Source organism: Tenebrio molitor, chromosome 3 (genome assembly GCF_963966145.1).
Source record: "Tenebrio molitor chromosome 3, icTenMoli1.1, whole genome shotgun sequence".
NCBI classification, from domain to species: Eukaryota; Metazoa; Arthropoda; class Insecta; order Coleoptera; family Tenebrionidae; genus Tenebrio; species Tenebrio molitor.
Window position 1 is genome coordinate 8,649,295 of NC_091048.1, and position 16,989 is coordinate 8,666,283.

Genomic DNA, 16,989 nt, shown 5'->3' on the forward strand with positions numbered 1-16,989 from the left:
AAATCTTACAAAAATTTCCCTTGAACCACGCAATTAAAATAACAAAAGCTCTTCAAAGACTTCTTTTTTTTTAGATCTACTAGTTTCACTTTTACATATTCTCCATTAAAAAAAAACTTTCTAGGACCAGAAGGTGCAATAGGTGGTAATCCTTCCACTATAAAAAATATGCTAGTAAAAATGACTGTTTTGAGATTCTATCTCAATCCGTAATTAAACAAGTCTGTTACCTTCTTTGTGTTGTTTTCAATGTGAAACTTTCATATTTTACTAGATTATAATCTATGTATATTTCTTTTTTATAAAGGTTTGTTTAAAGTTTTTTGAATATTACTTACATTAAACTTAAAACTAAAATAATTGTATTTACTGCCACACAGACAGAGGTAGATATTTCGATATAAAGATGAAGTGACACCGTGTTGGTCTAGAATGGAATCGAATTTTTGTAATAAAATAAAATTGAGAAAAAAATTCAAAATGCTTATTTATTTAACTGGCAACACGGCCGGACATTTCAAGTTCCTTGTGATGTTAAAAACGCACTTTCGCAGAGTTTGAGAAAAACAGGAAATACCACTGTTATTTGAAATGTGTAATTCGTCACTTGTATGTATTTGACGCAGATTCGGTAAGTGTTTCATTTACTTTGTGTAATAATGCGACATACTGATAACGTGGCAAAAATCACCGATTTGATCGTCTAAATTATCTATTTACCGCAGATCATTATTCATTACTCACGTCTCGAAACCGATAAAAATATAATATACATTTCTTGAAAACCCCCGTAAGCGATTTGTTCACACAGAGATAGAGACTTGTTGAATTACAAAAATCGATGGAATTCCGAGACACTCAAGTTTAGCTGACGATTTGTGAGTTTTGTTTACTCAAACTTCCGAATGATAACCTTGTGACGAACGGAGCAAACAACCGCGATAAAACTGCAACAAACAACTCGAAAGTGTTCGTTCATTCAGCATTTCCCAATTCCTGACCCACACCAACACGCAGTTGTATTTGGAAATTTGACGTGACTCCTAGATTCAGTGATTAATAATTTCCAGTCTGCGGCGATTTTTAACATTCTCTTCATAACATGCTGTGGAAGACAAGCGATCAAATGTCATCCCGAACAAGCTTTCAAGGTTACTAACTATTCCTCGCGACTCCTTTAATTAAACTAACTATCGCGAAGCCTCTCACTCTGTTCATTGTTAGATTGGTCTTTTTGATCCGTTCGATATCTGCGATTAACGCGGAAGTAAGACGACGTCGTTAATCATGCATAAACAACTATTTAAAACTCTGTTATGGATAGTCCGTGGAAATTGCATCGATAGATTATATCTGGACTCCATTACTGCAGCAGCGAATCCGGGAAACCTTACTGCACAAGCCGGTAATATCCAAGGCTGCGGACATCGAACAAAACAATCCCAAAATCTCCAGATAACCAGAAGCTAATCCCATTTCTATTACTCATACTGTAAGTGTCAGTACTCTCTGATAAGTACGAAAACATTAAATGATTCATTGGTGCAATTTATTATTATGAAACGGACAGTGCATTAGGAATTTCGGCTGATCATGCAATTCTTCAACAGATGTTAAACCAAATAGACTGCACACACAAAGAACGAAGAACACACAGGGTTCAAGTCAGAGGTCAAACCTCTGGGTGATTTAATGCAATTCCGTATTTGGTTTATGTGTGTACCAGAAAGTGATAAATGAAACGGTGCTATCAAGTTTTTAGTCCAACAATAAGTATTCCGAACCAATACCATTATCATCACTTTAACAGCTAATGAAGCGGGTTCTGAATAATGCATACACCTTTTAAGTGGGTTGAACTGTGCAGTCGGGTAATTATCAATTAAATGTGATAACATTATATTCTAAGGCTTAGTTAATAAATTCAGTATTCAAACGTAATAATTTTGATTTATGGAATAGGCTCTTAAAAGTATTTTTGTTTATTTTTGTACAACTCGAAAAAAATATATGCAATGTATGATTGTGTTGTCGTGTGGTATGTACATAAGTGGAAGACGAATACTAGATCAAGATAGTAACATTTTCTCCAAAAACAACAAATATAAATGTTAATTACTGAATAAATACCATAATTATGCCAAGAACAACTCAAATAACAGATGTTATGGGTTTCTCACTGGCTTTCGTTATTCGTTCGTAAAGTTCGGAATAAATTCAATAAAACTGTAAGTATTAATTTCTGAGAAAAATCCTCGAAGAGGTCAACTTTGTTTTCAAAAAGTGCATATTCTTCAGCACTTTACTTATATTGACAGCATTTTTTTTATCTCCTAGTTATGACGTCATCAATATATTTTTTAAATAGCACTTTTTTCTTCTTTTTCTGATAGGCTTTCGTACTAGCTTGATACCTTACACAACAATTTTTCTGAGAAAATGACAAAAAAAAAAACAAACAAACATCTAAGGTTAACAATAAAATTCAACGCAAATGTTTAAATTGCCTCCCGCTAACTAGGTATTTAGCACTCACCGCACTTTGTACACTGCGCTCAATAATGTCAGGGCTTATTTGTTCCGTTTCAACGCGAATTCTCTGCCGCAAGTCTTCTAAATTGTCTGGTCTATAAACATAAACCTTCGGTTTTAACTAAACCCATAGAAAAAAAAAAATTTACCTTAAAAATTGTAATTTTTTTAACTCATCGTTTAGGTAGTATCGGGTGATTTTAAATGAATGTGACTTTTTTTCATACGTTGATATGTAATATGTATTATTGTTGGTTATTCTGCTTTTTAATGTGATAGTTGACATAAACATGGGCGTCCTCGCCTATTTGACACAATTTATTAGTACGTAAAATGTCAAAATGACGTACGTACGCCAATGTGTTGATTAAGGTATCAAGTTTGCCAAAATAATTTATGAAAAATGTTCCCAACTTAAGAAAAAAGTCACAATCATTTAAAATCACCCGGTACAAAGGTTTATCAGAAAGAGAAGAAAAAAGTGGGGGTTGTCATTTAAAAAAATTATTGATGACGTCATAATTGGGAGATGCATAGCTATCAACATAAGTAAAGTACACACTGAAGAATATTTAAAAACAAAGTTGACCTCTTCGAGGATTTTTCTCAGAAATTAATACTTACAGTTTTATCGAATTTATTCCGAACTTTGTACGAGTATGTGTAAAGCTGCATATTCTACCTACGTGTTGTAGATCATTGTTTAGTAACTGGAATTATCCACAATTCTGAGTAATAATAAAAATTTAGTGTTTAACAAATTGTTCTTGTCATTATGTGAATTACGCCTTATTAAGAAAAAAAAAAACGGATAATTAACAAGAGCAATAAAACTTTTCTTAAATAGTCTTATGATTACTAATTGTGTTTAGAAAATAAATATTTATATTTAATATTGTATCGTATTTCAGTTTTGCTTGTATGTACTTTATGCTATTTTGAGAACTTTACAGTAGAAACGATTATTGTAAAACTTACACATCGTTTATGTAGTTACTTTCTCAAATTTCAAATAAAACTGTTTGTTTTTTATTTATGTATTTGCAAATGGTTACAGAGAACAATTTCAGATGAATCGGAAGCGAATTATTTCAAAACCATTTCTCATATAAAAAAATTAAAATATCCACTGACAACTCAAAGGAAAGCACTGTAAGTAGTCTGAAATGAATATATGTACAGTGAGTTTTTTTTAAGACTGACGATAGGGTTTTACTTGCTAATTTTTCAACCTCCTGTTAACTTTTATTTTTGTGAAAATTACAAAGCTTAGCGCTGTTTTTAGATTAAACAATAATATTATCTAGTCATTTACCCCCCTTTACTTCATTTTGTAATACCAAAATAAATCAATTACCTATAAAAATTACAAATGTCAGGTGAAATTTTAGCCTACTGAAAATTTAAAATTGAAGCACACGGAATTCAAAAAGCATCTTTTTGCTAACTTATTCCTTGCTTCTGGTTATTAAATTGAAATTGTTTAATACATTATCATATCCCACAACTTTACTACAAAACTGGGTTGAATATTTTGATGAGGATAAAAGTTAACAGGGTGTCAATATCAAGCTGAGTATTTATTCCAAAGTTTTTCGGAAGATTCGTTTAACTTTCTGAAGTCCCCTATCAATTACCTTGTGAAAGAAAAAAAAGTCGGTAGCTACAGTAAATTTAAACTAATCTATTAGTTTAAAAAATCAACTTATCTAACCTCCCAAATTAAGAAATTAACTAATTAAGACTTAAGAAATTGGAATAAATCAGGCAAATAATCGTATCTTAGCCCATAAAAAAATTAAAGTAAGAATTAAATAAAAATTAACTTCTGACGTTTGAGACTGAAACGTAAAAAAAAAATTAAGATGTAACGTGACACGACCGCATCAAGTTGCTTAGAGTAAAATTGACGAAAGACAAATAAGCGAGCAGAGATCACTACACCGCGATATATTAGGCATTCACGAACTTTTTGGGACCGAGTTGGCTATGATTTTTTCTTTTCATGTTGGACTAACTGACTCAGTGATGCAACGGATGTAATTTTTTTTTCTGTCAATGTCTGTTCGACATTTCCTTGCCACCGGATTGCCAGATTTATTATTTTAATATTCGCAAGAAACTAAATGATTTATTAAATATGTAAAAATAATTTAAATTTCCGTCAAAGGAATAGTCAAAATTGCCAAAATAATTTGATACGATAAAAAATTTGCATTAAACGATTTAATATAATTTAAAAAGGACAGATCAGATTTAAGAGATCCGGCAACAATGTACCTATTCAGAAAATATAACCCTAAACTGAAAACAACCTAACCTAACACAAAAGGTGTCAATTTCCTTTAGGGAATTTAGTTATTACCGAGGTACTGCCAACAAAATCACTAGATGGTCATAGCCAACTCGGTCCCAAAAAGATCGTGAATGCCTTATACTTGGAATTTTACTGCACAGTTTTCTGACGTCATATTGTTTCACTAGTTTTTGAGTTACGTGGATTCAAACCGTGAACCAGACAAGAAGAAATGAATTCTAAAAACGGCTAAAATATCTTCTGTACAGCGTAGGTAATCCAAAAAATTCAAAAATTTGTTTAAATATCAATATTAGACAAATACTCCAATCTTATTTATGTGTATCTACAGATTAAAAGTTGGAAAACACAAGAATCACTAAACTCATATATTTTATTTACATAGTGGAGCAATAGATGATTATGTACATGCAAGTGTGCTACAAAGCACGTCTGGATATAATGAGACAAACATAATTTTTTTAAATTTTATATTTTATCAATTCTGTATTAATTTGGTGTTGTCTAACTCAATGGGTCAGATATTTGCTATCGATTCCAATGTATTAATTTGTAATACATTCAGGGACAAAATTAACGCTTTTTTTTACTTTTATGCAGTTTTTCTTGTCAAGTTCTTTATGGTGAATTGTCTTGGGTGTTATTAGTTTTCGTTAACACTCATTTAGAGAATTAAGAACGCTCAAATCTATTTTTTATAAATGAATAGCACAAATTTACAATTTATGGCGAAATCTGATACTGTTTGATAGTGTGCTTTGGTGATTTATGATGACTGTCTTTTGTTTTGTACCATCAGAATGACATTTCTAGTATATTGTCTGTTCGTTGTGTGTTTTTTGTAATTAGAATATGTCTAATTTAAATGAATTAATGGCTGTCAAAGTTGTTACTTTAGCAAATGCTTCTTGTTCACCAATCGACAATAACTCGTTAGTAAAACGAAAGAAGAGAGAGGAGAATACAGAATACGGTCTGGACAAGGACGTACAACCAAAGGGATGATGACTATTTGCAAATTCAATTTTTGCGCAATCGCCCATTTAGAGCCCCTAAACCAAAAAATGAAATACTGAATGCAAGGCAAGTACAAAAACGGTAAGACGGAGGCTAAAGGAAGTAGGTCTAGATCTAAGAACTCTTGCCAAAGTTCTGTGACTTCTGTGGCTACTCCCACATCATAAAGTCACTCGGTTACAGTTTGCACAAACTCATTCAGATTGGGAGGAACATCAATGAGACAAGAAGTCAATTGTGGAAGCCAGATGGACGTGATCGAGTGTACAGAAGAATTGGGAATCTTATCTAAAACCGTTAGCTTTGGTGGAGGTTCTACTATGGTGTGAGGTGGAATAAGTTATGGAGCTGGAGGACGTGAATTTAAAAATGAATTCTGCACATAAGCAACATTATTGAAGAACATGTTGTACCTTATGTCGATTTTATGGCGTACGAGAGATTTGTCTTCATGCATGATATGCCCGAGCACATGCAGCCGGAACAGTTCAGCAGTATCTTGAAGATGTCGGGATCGTGTCTTTAGGTTGGCCAGCAAGAAGTCCCGACCTAAATCCCATGGAGAATCTATGGGACGTGCTCAAACGTCCCATACGAGGTACAAATCCAGTACTTAAAACAACTGCAGCATTGCGAATAGCAACTCAAGAAGAATGGAATCAAATTTCGCAAGAAAAAATTAAAGACTTATCCGGAGTATGCCTGGAAGAATGCAAGCAGTCATCAGTGCTAATATGCTTGAATTATTGGGCACCCTGGTATGAAAGCGTTTTAAAGCAATTGTAAAAATGCAGAAAAGATCAGTACTTGAGGCTCAGTAACAAACATTCTTGCATCAAGTTCTTCGCTATCCAGGTCTTACCCTTTAGAATTCTATTCATTCAAAAAGATAAAAGTTCTTATGTCCAGGTTGCTACTTTCAACGCCCAAAGTCGCTATGCGCAAAGCAAAGGAACTTGATATTTGACCTATTTCAATGTACTACACACATACTTTATTTTCTTGCACGTCTTCTACGCCTGATTTTCTAAAAATTATCATTTTGTACATTTGTTTTCTTAACTAGACGTATTTTTTGTTCCATATTTGAATGCTGCCCTTTATCGTGATTACTATTATTAAATTGGTTAAACCTGTGAGAACCTGGAAAGTTGTCACCCTTGTCGGTCGGTCGGACGAAGCAATATGAGAAGGCTGCTGCGGCCTCTGATACATGAAATTATTAAATTCCCTTCGAAAATATCAGTTACACCCTCCCATTTGCAACGTCTTATGTGGGTTATAAAATCGTTGTGGTTTACGTTGTCGTGTAGAGAGAACCCGAGCTCTCGTCACTTTTTACACACCTGTATCGCCGATCACGGAGCACGTATATCCGGTACAACACCAACAGTTATTTCTACTATTATCTACCAATTTAAAAATCGACACAATTTTCTACTCGACTTGATTTGACGAGAGACGTTTTTGATCCATTCAAATCACGTACAGCGATTCGCAACAGATCTACCAACAATGGAAACCAATTTGAGATTTTGTTGTCATCGAGTAAACAAAAGCAAGAAGTTTATTTGTTCGCGAAGGATATACAATTAACCTCATCGGGAGCTCCGGTTCGCGAGCGGGTCCCACGCGGGTCAACAATTGGACCATTATTTCACCTACGTTCATATTTTTAATTGATGGACGAGACCGTTGCACAAGAGGACATTTACCCCAATGGTTAATGAAACTAATGATGCAAGACGAGTTGCTCGTAGGAGTGCGTCTGCTCTCCCTTTTTATACTAATCATATTCGAGTTGGCACGATAAAATTATCGCTTCCGCGATAAACTCACGACGATAAATTGCTAATTTGGATCGGAATTAATTAATATTAAGTGATGCAAGCGATGGTGACTAATCTTCGAGAATTCTGCACTTGCAACCGAAGAGTGAGAGTACCAAGGCTAAAAGGCGGAATATTTGACAAAGAAAAATTATATTTGCACAGAAACATTTTTTGATTTCTTAAAAAAAAAAGATATTGAAAAGATGTTATTTGCTAAAAATATGTTTCCATATTTACCTTCAATATCATCACATGGCCGAAACTACAGGGTAAGCAACAATAACTGATTCAGTTGGCAAAAAAAAATTTTACATAAAATTTTCTAGACTGTGAATTGTACCTATTTCGGTTTGTTTTATTGACATTATTGACAGCTGGTATACGTTTCAAATTTAAAAGTCTTGGTTTTTGTAATCTTTTATTAATAAAATGGTTTTCTCGTTGGAACATGACATAAAAGTCACCAAAAATCACCAGAATTTATTGCCAACTCAATCAGTACTTGTTGCTCACACGGTATTTATGTACATATTTATATTATTTTATCTATTTTTACTATTTTCTGATTATATCGTCAAGTCCGATGTTAATCTGGTAAGCGTTGCATGACGCGCATATTCGACATATTTGCAGAATAAATGAACATGTAACGCTGAAATACCTGATGGCGGTACGGCATTGCAGTTGAACTAATTTGTTAGTAATGAAGTAAATAAGAAACGGCGAAGTGTGTTAAGACAAAGATGAATAAAAAGAATAGAAATTAACTGGAGTGGTGTAAGAAAAAAATTCATAACCGGAGGGAATTTAATGAACAGTTTGCAAGAATGCAAAAAATAACAGGAAAGCAATAAAAGTCTAAGAAATGTATGCAATAAAAAATAGAAAGCCTCACGGAAAATTAGAACAAATCGAAATAACTAACTGGAAGACAAAAATGGCAGTGTGTATTTGAATAAAGGTGAGAAAATAAATGAAAATAAGAAGAGAAAAAAACAATGTAAATATCAATTTAAAACATCGTTGGACAGTCCAGATAAAAATATGATAGATAACAAATAAAGTGAAAAGGCAAAAAACGTGAAGTGAAGATATCTATATCTATGTAAATTACAAGATCATATCCTTTTTAAGAAGCAAACAAAACAAGATTTAATGAACGATATTATAAGCAAGAAAACAGGCAACGAGCCAAATTCAATGATCTAATCACATATTATATCCCAAGTGCAAAATTTTTTATCGGAAATTTTTTTGCTAATGAACGAAAACAATGGGGCCAGAAGACCAATTATTAGCAAATAAGAGCACGAGACGAAGTCGAGGGCTTTTATTTGATAATAATTGGTCTTCTGACCGAATAATTTATGGATGTTTGAGTTCATTAGCAAAAAATTTTCCGATATTAAAATTTTGCACGAGGGGTATACGGCTGATTATTTCCTGAATAGAATGAAACCAAACGCATTATTTCCAATACTTTTTATTCAGAATATTTTATTTATTTTTTTAAAATCAGGTACCGACATTTTTTATCAGATTATTGCACATGTGCATTTTAGAGAAATTTTATCGGGTTATTTTTTGTTTTCTCGTTTTGATTGGTCAATATTTGTCACGCAATTGGTTGCTAAACACATGAAGGAAATAATCTGCACTATATTTGTATTTAAGGGCGAACCCTTGGGTTTGCGACCCAATGATAGGGAACCCCTGGAGGACCAATTCAATACACTCACTATACATACATACATATAAGGCGGCAAATCCTTTGTGCTTTAATATGTTTTGTGTTTTGGCATATACCTATCTGGTAGATACACAATGACGTTCTGAGGAATTGCTAATTGTAGCAAAATAATGATCCAAAGCTATTTAGAGAAATGAATAAAAATGATAAAAAGTGGAAATCAGAAATTTGAATGTAAAGAAATCTAGATACACGTTATATTAAAAGAAACACTGGGTCAGGCTCATGTGGCGACATTTAAAAACATCCTGTTTATCCCAATAATCTCCAAATATTTCATTTTTATTGTATCCATGGAGATAAGAAAAAACAATCAAAGTTGCCATATGTTATTTGAGGTAAAATCATAAAATATAAACATAAATATAAAATAACTTTTTGGAAATGCTGGAAATAATATCACTGACTAGTAAAAAACAGGTACTCAAAATCTTTTTTAATATTGAAAATAAATGAGATCAAAGCTCCACCTTTTGAGCCCCCATATCTTCAAATCTAAATGATATAGAATGTATGTATTTATTATTTTTCTCAACATTTTCTAACATGAATTGACATTGCCCCATTGAGTTGTTTCGCGAATTTTGGGGCACTTGTATAAATATAGATTAATTTTAAAATGTAACAGAGTAACAACACGTTAATTAATCTCTTGAATCTCAATATAAATTTTTAATCAGTCTGTACCTCCTCAACTAATCTCGTATCATTCATGATTGTGAATCCACAATTTTTTACTTCAATTTCAAAAGTCAACTAATGCTAGTGAAATTCACTCTAGTTATGATCATCATAATCATTATTATTATTATAAAACCAGTCTCGGTTCAAGTCGCACGGTAAACCCATTCACCGTCTTCCGGAGTGTACCACAACCACTACCATCTTGTGCGGTCTCCTTCCAAGTGAGAACCATCACAATGGGGCGAGCGGGGTGCCCCCGGGCTACAGCACTCTTCAATTTTTCTCGTTACCGATGTCGGCGGCGCCAGACGGCCTTTCATATACGAAAATAAAGACGAGGCGGTTCCTGACAGTCAAATAACATGAACGGAACTCGTTCTGTTAGATGTTGTTTTGGGTGCGACACCCGCACCGTCCGCTTCGATCCCTCCGAAGACCCTGGGAACTGAAGACAACAAACAGTATCACTGTCGTTCTCAGTACGGACAAATTGCCCATTTTACACGCAACTTGCGAATGTTAAACGGATGTGCGTGCAAAAATACGGATTGTGAAGTGTGGGAAGAAGAACCACAACAAGCGGACACACCTTGATAAAAACTACGCCTAATTTCCGTTACCGCAACTATAATGGAGATTATCCTAATACATTTTTTAATCATTCGCTAATAGGAACAACGATGATGGTCAGTTAATAATGATTGATGTCGCGATCATACAAGAACCAAATGTTATTGTTCTCTTAGTATGGGTTACCGACAGGGCCGGCTCTAATCTAGAAAGTGAGAAGAGAAAAAATTAATGGAGCTGTAAAAATGAAAGTGAATTATACAGGTTTAACAATATAAAATAATCTTGAAATAATTTTGGATGACCTCATACAGCACAGGACGCTGCGATAAAAAATGAGTCAAACTGGCTATGAAAAAAATAATTTAGTAAACAGTTGACTTTGATTTTTTTTATCTGATGTTATATTGCATACTCATGAGTCAAGACATGATAGTAGGATTAGCTTAAATATAACAAAACAAAAAAAAAAAAAATTAGAAGCGTTCAAAAAATATAATAACAAAAAATTGGCGGTAGGAAATTGAGAAACAGAATAGTTATTTGTGTAGCAAGGCCAAAAAATGCATATTTTTTCCCGAGTATGAGTTTTCTGTCCGAGGCGCGCCGAGGCTTGAAACAGGCGAGGAAAAAAGGCAAAAGTGTTGAAAGTATGAAATAAATACAATGTCAAGCAATGTTTGCAGAATTTACAAATTAAAAAGTACAAAACAAAATCGAAGAAAGTTAAAAATACAAGCTAGTTTCCTAGGCTCACATGTTCTTAGAGCCTACTCTGGTTATACAAATAATTAATTTATTTTCAAAGCTGAAAGTATCGGCGTTTAATGCACACAATCATTATTATTAACGAGATTTCCCATCAATGAATTAAATAAACCGATGCTCGTAAAAAAAAACTTTCTAGTGCTTTCTCGTGTAGAAGAAATTCAAGTAAAATAATAAAAACGATCTTTTCCGCATAGTAATACAACAATTACAACAATTCCACTGCAACAAAGCAAAAAATTCCTCGGTATTGTCAAAGAGAACACACGAGTTTTATTTTGTTCAGAGGCGATTTCATGTTCTTAATCTCGACGATAAATTGTGTATTTTGATGTGAGAGAGACCAAATAGAAATTAAGAAATCATCACTTTTTATTATCTTCGCTCTGTCATTACGTCACATTCGAACAAATGAACCGACACGAAATTATCTCGCATTTAATACTTCGGGGTGTTATCTGTTGGATTTAACATAAACACAGGGCGGATGCTGTCAGAAAGCGAACAAAAACTTGATATATCTCCTGAGATAAATCGAGTCGGCGGCGCCTTTCCGTCAAAAGAAGTGGTACCCTCTAAAGCACGGACCCCTCGGAAGGTTCCCTCGATCGGTGGACCCGAAACGGCCCTAATAAATTCAATATGGCAGTCGGCCCCGCTATATTGTATCATTGTTCATCACCTGAATTATTCTGAAGGGTTGTGGTAGTCGCCTCGTCTTCGTGAACCGGTTCTAGACTTTTAATTTCTAAACTGGACGTTCTTCGTTCTTTATTCAAGACGGACACGTTCATGTTTACCTTATTATCCCGTTGATGGGAAGTTAACACGAAGTATCCTCTCCTTTACGAGGCTATACACGCAGAAAACATTTTCGTTTTATGGTAGGCCTAATTGTACTAAATGGGTCAACTCGAAGATTAAAAGCTCCACAAAACGGGGCATTTCTTCAAGCAGTAGAAATACACTAAACCGTTTATTGTGGATCGGATTATGACGTTAAGTTTATGAAGTTGTAAAGATCTCTCACGGTGTTCTGCATCATTATCTATGGTTTGCATCCATCAACACAACTTTTTCTAAATAATTAATACATGAGAAGAACAGCACCACTATTTTCTTCATTTCCTTTGTAAATCAGGTTGCTATCCGCTGATGTCACCTATTTGCTGTCTATTTATGTGAAATATTTGTGGTGAGCATGGAACGATTTGTAGCCTATTGTTTTCCATTGTTAACAGGTAACATCGAGTCTTTTAAAAATATTGCATTCCGCTTCTGAAGGCTTTTGTTAACACAGTTTAAGACCTTAATTATCAAGTCTCTATCATCGAGATACATTCTTGCATTTTGAATTTTTTCAAAATTTGTAATGAACGTCATTACGTCCGTACAGCTGAAAGCACATCCGCCATTTCATTATCGTTTTACTCCTTTTACTTGCAGATGTCGTTAGTTAATTAATGAGAAAGCTGAAATATTATCTACATTCCAAAAAAAAAGTATCCTACGACTCATACTTTGCTTGATAATTATTTTTCATTTTTTTTTCAACTTTTGAAAATAATACATGATAGCAACAAGTTTTCTAAGTCAACTTGCAATAATTAAAACATTTATTTTGGTCACTCTAAAAAACATTAAAAGGCATTCACATACTTGGTTGTTATTTGGCAGTGTTAATTTTTAAAATTATTTCTCAATTAATGTATATGAAAATCATGCTTGGCACAACGGATCACAAAAATTGGACCAAACAAAAATCATAAAATGTTCTTGTGTTATTTGTTCAACACGTGAACTTTAAATGGCAAAAGATGCACAACACTGACTTTGTTAAGTGTTTACTCTAAATAAATTATTAGTTCAAGCAATTTTAGATAATAATTAGTTTTTAGAAACACTATCTACTAATGCCCAAACTCAGCTACTGTAAATAATGCTTTCATATGAAACAACAAATTAGGAAGCACAAAAACCAATTCCGCACAATAAATATTGATGTTAAGTGACTGTCAGTTATGAAACTATTCGGTCTTAACGTCAATAAATACGTCATTTTATTGGTTCTATTAACGAAGAAAACATTCAATGAGTCGATGATTGTTTTATAACCGTTGTGGCCGAGTAATGATTTAAACTGACGTACGACACACGGTAGTAAAATTGAAAATTTTATATCTCAATTAAAATACGTAGAGATCAAATTTTTATCAGTTACAAGAAAAAACGGCAACTTACGAATCGTATTGTCTTTCCAAAGTGGTTATAACGTCCAAATCTCTTAAAATTTTAATAACACATTAAATGGTGTTATTTACGTAGTCACCTAAACAGACTCTTGTGAACTGAAGTAAATTTCATTTTTTTTAAATTACTGAAAATTGTATTGATTGATTTAATTACTAGTTTAGCAATAGGTGCGGTATCATAAGGTATGGAAGTGCTTAATAAAAATCGTACGATGAAGAAGTGTTCAAAGTACAGTTAACGTCCATCAAAAAGTAGTAGAAAAGATATAAAAATTAAAAAAAAAAAACGTTACGTGGAATTATAAAAAGAAGGCGACGGACGTTCTTACGAAAAAACCATACAAACTAGTTGAATTTATTAAACTGAACGCTAGAATTAAAAGAAGTGACGTCCAGGTGTGCTGCTATAAATAAACATTTCCTTTCATTTATTGCCCGTAAAATAAGGTATCGCGTTCAATCTTCATCGACGATGCAGCATCGGCGGGTGGTCCTCGCGCTCTGCATTATCCCAGAGGAAATTCCCTCCCACATTCATGAAGACACAACAAAAAAAAATTGTTATTCCCTTACTGCGGTTCTAAAACGAGAAGTTATAAACTGTCCAGGTTAAATACGCAGACGGTGGGAGTGAAGTAGTAAAAATTTTACTTCTGCTAAAGGAGAGAAAAGTAGATAGCTTTGATGTCCTGGAAAATGATTACTTCTGTTGGTAGTCACAATATTCCATCTTTGCTAATATGTAGGTCCTTCAAAAAGAAATGGAAATAGTTATTTGTAAGGAAGCAACTTACTTACGATGAGACTTACGTACTTACTACGTAAAATAATTAAATTTGTTACTTAAGAAAGACCTAAATATAAGAAGGCTCCTTATTTGAACATTTTCTGAAATAAGATATACCTGCTTTCTGGTAATTAAAAATTAAAATAAATGCTTTTACAGAATGAGTTTAAAATAAACATTAAATGATTTGATTATTATCATTGCTTCTAAAAGGTAAGAATTTCTGAAACAGAAAGTTTCACTTAAATGAAGACTATCTCACCTATGTGATCTAATGTTATAAAATCTTGTCAAGAATTTCCTCACCACAAACTTAGTTATTCATTAATTGAAGCGCTATCCCGAACCGGAAACAAACTCAATGGCCGGGAAGAAGTTTTGAACATTCTGTCCTTCACAAAACTTCCTAGGAACTCCTGGAAGTTGTTAGCCTGAGCTACTTTCTTTACTTTTACTTTGGTTTATAAATTATATGAAAACATATTTTAAAATGAAAACACTGTTCAGTATTTTTAGTTATTCTTCAAAAAACACGTTGATTTATTAAACTAATACATAATATTGTATTATTGAATATGCAGAATCATATTCATTTTTTGAGTTCAAACAATGTTTTTAGGACATTATTGACGAAAAAATTTAACTAAAAAGTAAAAAGCCATTAAAAAATTACGATTTCTTGAAACCTCCGTTATCTTAACAGTTGAAAAATAACTATTACTTTGATTTTTATTGTTTTATCACTGGCATTATTTTTGCTGTGTAGCAACCTGTCCGATTTTTTCGTAAAACCTGAGGAGGATCTGGAATTGGTGAAATTGAAAACTTTTATAACTCGGTTATGTGAGCTACAGGAAAATTTATTTTAGTCATCTCTTTTGCTGTCGGTACATGCCTATTTTCTATGGGGAAGCAGTTCTGGGGTAGGCTGAGTAGATAGCCCGCAAATGATCTATTACATATTTTAAAAAATACACATAGGAGGAGAAAGAGCACTGACTTATGATAACAATTTAAAAAATAAAAAAGGAATCAATAATAGCTATTTTTTATACAAGTGACTTATTTACTGTTAAGGCACGAGTGTAATACATAGTTTTTTCTACTTCGGTGTCACAATGAGCATTTTGTGACACCGAAAACAGTTTCACAAAGATCAATTTTATAGCATCGTTTCTAGTGATACTTAATTGAATTTCGGGTTGGTATTGAAAGTAAATTTCAGTGTTAAATGTGATGTCATTTGAACCTGAATCCATGTTTTGGATCAAAATAAACTATTAAAGGGGTAGATAACATCTGAGAGACCATTTAAAATTTAATTTTCAATAAAATGATATTGCTTCGTCAATACCAACCCAATTCCGTTAAAATAAAAGTCACTAGATAATAATTTTACATTCAAAAAATTTAATTAATAAAGCCGAAGTAGAAAAAATATAGAGCATTCATTTTAAACGTTGGGTAAAGTTGTAAACTCAAAACACCATAAATTACGAAAGCGGCAAATTTTCATTGTATCGGTACCGTAAAGTAGGAATCCCTCTGTTCATATAAAACTGGTACCACGTCGTACTTTCACCATCTTATCGACGAGCAAAAGCAAGAGACGTTAAAATATCCACAAGTAAAAAAAAATTAAAACACATTTTGTGATCAGTGACCAAAAAAATGTAAAGAGATTGTTGATTTTAAAATTAATCGTCATCTGAATCAAATTCACTAGATGATTGGATGATTCACCAGTATTGGCAACAAATATTAATGGTTTCACTTGGTCTTCTAACAGTTGATCTCGATCCCACCATTCTTTAATTTTGGACCCGAATATATTGAACACAGTTTTAGATTCACTGAGTTTCGGACAAGTGTCAAAGCAGGCAAGTTTTATTACAAAACCCAACATTTAAAATGAATGCACTATAGCATGTTACACTCGTTGCACCAGACATGTTGGCGAATTCGTTCCTTTAGAACACTCCTCTCGTTCGACAATACACTGTCTTGTGCAACTCGTATAACAATCTAATTATCCAACACCTCCTTCTGTAACATCATCAAAAATTTATTTTATCTTTTCATATAAATGTTAACGTAAGCCTCAACAAATGATTTCATCTGAGATTCCTGTTTCATATATGTAATTCTAATTTTACGTATTACATTTGTTGATGTTCAATAAACTGTTCAATTCTCTCTAAACTGTTTAATTATAAAAAACAGTTTAATTATGGGTTCGTAATTCCACTAATTATAAAAACAGTTTAATTATGGGTTCATAAGTCCACTAGTGTTTTATATAATATATTCAAAATCGGCATTATTATGACTTCATAATAAACAGGTCTTGGGTAAAATTAAAAAGTCGGATAACAAAGAATACTTTGGTACGGTCGGTGGACAAATAAAACTGGGACACTTAAAATTTAATCTATGTAAATCAGACCGTTGAATTGTCAATATATTTGTCAGTGTTTATA